At 34.0% G+C, this 4,193-nt stretch overlaps 1 long non-coding RNA gene across 1 annotated transcript; it reads left to right on the forward strand.

The window, feature by feature from the left end:
• Positions 1-1,716: 1,716 nt before the first annotated feature.
• LOC116670664 (uncharacterized) lies at positions 1,717-1,983 on the forward strand. Its single transcript, XR_004327088.1, has 2 exons — positions 1,717-1,831; positions 1,906-1,983. It is a non-coding gene; the product is annotated as an uncharacterized LOC116670664 (long non-coding RNA).
• Positions 1,984-4,193: the final 2,210 nt, after the last annotated feature.

Consider the following 4,193-nt stretch of genomic DNA (forward strand, 5'->3'; position numbering starts at 1 on the left):
AAGAGATGAAATCATGTACAACAATGAGCATTGTTAAGAGACTATTTAAAAGGAATATATTAAAGGGATAAAGATACAAAAAGAGATAAAGGGATACGAAAAGGATATAAAGTGATGGTATTGCATAATGACTGTATGGTTGCTTGGCCAATATACTAAGTCTAGTGTGTTATTATTTGATTTGCTGTAGATTAAGGAAAACAAAGAAGATAGATGGCAAAGAAAGTAGTAGAAAGAAAAAAAGTAAAAACAGAAAAACTGTGTAAATGTGTGTAGGCAAGTATGCATCTGTGTCTATGTGTATGCATGTGTTTATGTGAGCAGTAGGTAGGTAAATATAGGATGCACACGTATGTAAAGATGTGTAAATAAGGGAAGCATAACATTTTTTTGTATTTACTAAAGGATAAAAATAGAGAAAGGGGGTAGGACCTGATAAGTTTGTTCACAAACTTCTTCCTACTCCTTTTTGAACTTGGGAATTTAGGGGGCAACACTGAACTATCATTTTCTTGGTGACAGTGGAGCCGGCTAGTCAAAGTCATAGTCTAGTATGTCAAAAAATAGTATAGTATGTCAAAATATTTGAAAAATGTCATAGTATATAATGTCAAAATATTTGAAAAATGTATAGTAGGGCACCCAGATAGCTCAGTTGGTAGAGCAGGCGCCCGTAGATAGAGGTTAACTCTTCAACGCAGTGGGCCCGGGTTCGACTCATAGTATATCAAAGAAAGACAAAGCATAGTATGTTGAAAAAAGTCATATCATAGCATATTATGTTGAAAAATTCATAGTATAGTATTTTCATAGTATATAAGAAAAGTCATAGTATGTTGAAAAATAGTAACGTGGAAAAAAGTCGTAGTATAGTGTGTTGAAAAGAGTTTAAAAAAGTCATAGTACAGTGTTGGAAAAATAGTCATAGTATAGCTTGTCGAAGAAAGTCGAAAAAAAAAAGTCATAGCACATCGACAAGTATTATATGTCAAAAAAAGTCAGAGCAAAGTATGTTGTAAAATGTCATATCATAGTATGTCAAAAATTTGTTGGAAAAAAGGTCATAGTATAGCTCGTTAAAAAAAAAAAGTATAGTATGTCACAAAAGGTAAAAAAAAGTAACACTATATTATGTCGAAAAAAGTCTGTGTAGTATGTCAAAAAAAGTCCTTGCACAGTATGTTGGAAAAAGGTCATAGTATATAGCTTGTTCAAAAAAGTCAAAGTATATTAGGTTGATAAAAAAAATCACAGTATAGTACATAAGTAAAAAAAAGTCATAATATAGTATGTCAAAAAAAGCATTGTTACGACCGAATTTTTTATGTTATAAAAAATTCATAGTATAGTATGTTGAAAATAGTATAAAAAAGTCATAGTATCAAAAAAATGAGTTATGGTATAGTACAAAATGTCATGGTTTAGTATCTTGGAAAAAAGTAATAGTATGCGAAAGAAATGCGAAAGAAAGTTTTTAAAATTCATAGAATAGTATGTCAAAAAAAATTGAAAAAAAGTGGTAGTATAGTAACATGTTTATATTAATAATAGTCTCTATATGTGTTAGTGTGTTCAGGCGATAGAGAGGGGTTTGGTGTCTGAGGTGTCGCACTCTGCAGGCATCAAAGGCTCCACCAGTAGGCACTACACCATCGCCACCGCTGTGTATCTGGTGGAGACGTGTAAAGGGCATGGATGTATTAAGAGAAGAGGTACATCCTCTTCTGTCCCAACACACTTCCTGTAACTGTGACAGGATGTCCCGATTGGCTCTGTCTTGCCTCACCTCTTTGTGTTTCAGAGTGGGATCCTGTCAAGCGCCACGGAGAAGGTTTGTGGTGATATATGCAGCATGTTCATTCTGAAGTCATAAATAATAATATAATAATGTCTGTGTGCCCTCAGCCTTAGGAGCTCAGAGGGCCCTATGACACCACCAACCTGTATCCTTCCTATTGGTTCAGACACAAACTGTGGTCTTCAGAATCAGAATCAGAATCAGAAATACTTTATTGATCCCCGAAGGGAAACTCTGTGTTACGTGTGCTCAGATATAACTTCAGATTCAGCAAAAACAACAGTAGTTCAGTACTGTTGTGTGTGTGTGGTGTGTGTGTGTGTGTGTGGGGTGTGTGTGTGTGTGTGTGTGTGTGTTTGTGTGTGGTGTGTGGTGTTTGTGTCTGCGTGGGCGGGCCGTGACTTGCGTGCGTGTGTGTATCCCGTTGTTGTCCGGATCTGGTTCCTTTAAAGTTGTTCGAATTGTCAGACGGAGAAGCAGTCATTGTCAGTCGGTCGGTTATTCAAACAACCGAATGCAGGTAATTATTGTTATTATGAATAAAGCTCGACAATGGAAAATTGTTTTTGAATTTGTCAGAAATCAGGAAGACGGCGAATGGGATGATCTACACCGTGAAGAACTACAGCGATTCGCCGCCTGTAGACTCTCCCTAGAGACAGAACAGCAGCTGATTATGAATGATGAATGTTCCTGCGGTGCTGCTGTGTTTCTACCTGAACAGGTGTAGCTCCTGCAGCCAAGAGAGATATGCCTCAGCTGACGGAGTGACAGACAGCGGAGGAGGGCGGGGCTGCATACATTTACTATTTTTACAAACTGTTTATTTAATAAAGTTTTTGAAACACCACGAGTCAAAAATTCATTAAAATGTTTTATTTTTTAAATGAGTGTGCGGTATAAATGCTGCACTCGGATTGGTCAGCACCAAAGCAGGTAATGATGTCATATCAAAAATAGAGCTCTGCAGTACGTTCAGTCAGAAATATAAAAATTTCAATCTTATGACGTTTTTTATCACTTTTTTCAACATACTATACTATGACGTTTTTTGACATACTATACTATGTCTTTTTATCACTTTTTTCAACATACTACACAATGACTTCTTTGGACATTCTATGCGTTGACTTTTTTTTAACATACTATATAATAACCTTTTTCAAAATTTTTGCTATGCTATACAATGAATTTTTCTCGCCATACTATACTATGACCTTATTATGACGCACTATTAACAATTTTTTTTTCAACATACTATTGTATGACTTTTTTCAGTATTGCATATTATGATGTTTTTTATAATTTTAAAATCAACATGCTATACCATGACTTTTTTCGACATACTAGACTATGACTTTTTTTATCGACATACTGTACTATGATTTTTATATCATTTATTTTGACATGCTGGATGGATGGATGGATGGACTGTACTATGAATTTTTCTCGCCATACTATACTTTACCCTTTTCTTCACCACGCGATGACTACATTCTTTTTCCAAATTAGTAGTATATGACTGTTTTTCACATACAATGACATTTTTAGACTTTTTAAAAATACTATAGTATGACTTTATTTCGACATACTATACTGTGACTTTTTTCAACTTTTTCGGCGTACTATATTATGAATTTTTTTGACTTTTTTCAACATACTATTCTATGACTAAATTCGACATACTATACCATGACATTTTTTGAATTTTTTCGATATACTATACTATGACTGATTTGACTTTTTTCAACATACTATACTATGACTTTTTTCGTCATATTATTATATTAATTTTTTGACTTACTATCACTTTTTTCAACATACTGTACTATAAAAATGACTTTTTTTCGACATGCTATATATGTAACACCATAATTTCACATTTTTTGGAATCAATAAATATCTATCTATCTATCTATCTATCTATCTATCTATACTCTGATTTTTCATCATTTATTTTGAAATGCTATACTATGACTTTAGTTCTACATACTATACTATGACTTTTTTTTGACTTTTTTGACATACTATACTATGACTTTTTTTGAAATACTATACTATGACTTTTTTGACTTTTTTCAACATACTGAACTAGGATTTTTCAGCATTTATTTTGACATACTACTATTACTTTCTTTAAATGCTTCAACATGCTATGGGCGGCTGTGGCTCAATGGTACAACGCTTGCCGGGCAATCGGAAGGTTGGTGGATCAGTCCCTGGCCCTGCAATCCCATGTCAAAGTGTCCTTGGGCAAGACACTGAACCCCGAGAATGTGAATGTGTGTGAGTGTTAATCTGATGAGCACATGGCAATTTTTTTGACATACTATACTATGACTTTTTTTTACTTTTTTCGACATACTATACTTTAACTTGTCAACAAACTGTACTA

This window comes from Etheostoma spectabile, chromosome 20, assembly GCF_008692095.1.
Source record: "Etheostoma spectabile isolate EspeVRDwgs_2016 chromosome 20, UIUC_Espe_1.0, whole genome shotgun sequence".
NCBI lineage: Eukaryota > Metazoa > Chordata > Actinopteri > Perciformes > Percidae > Etheostoma > Etheostoma spectabile.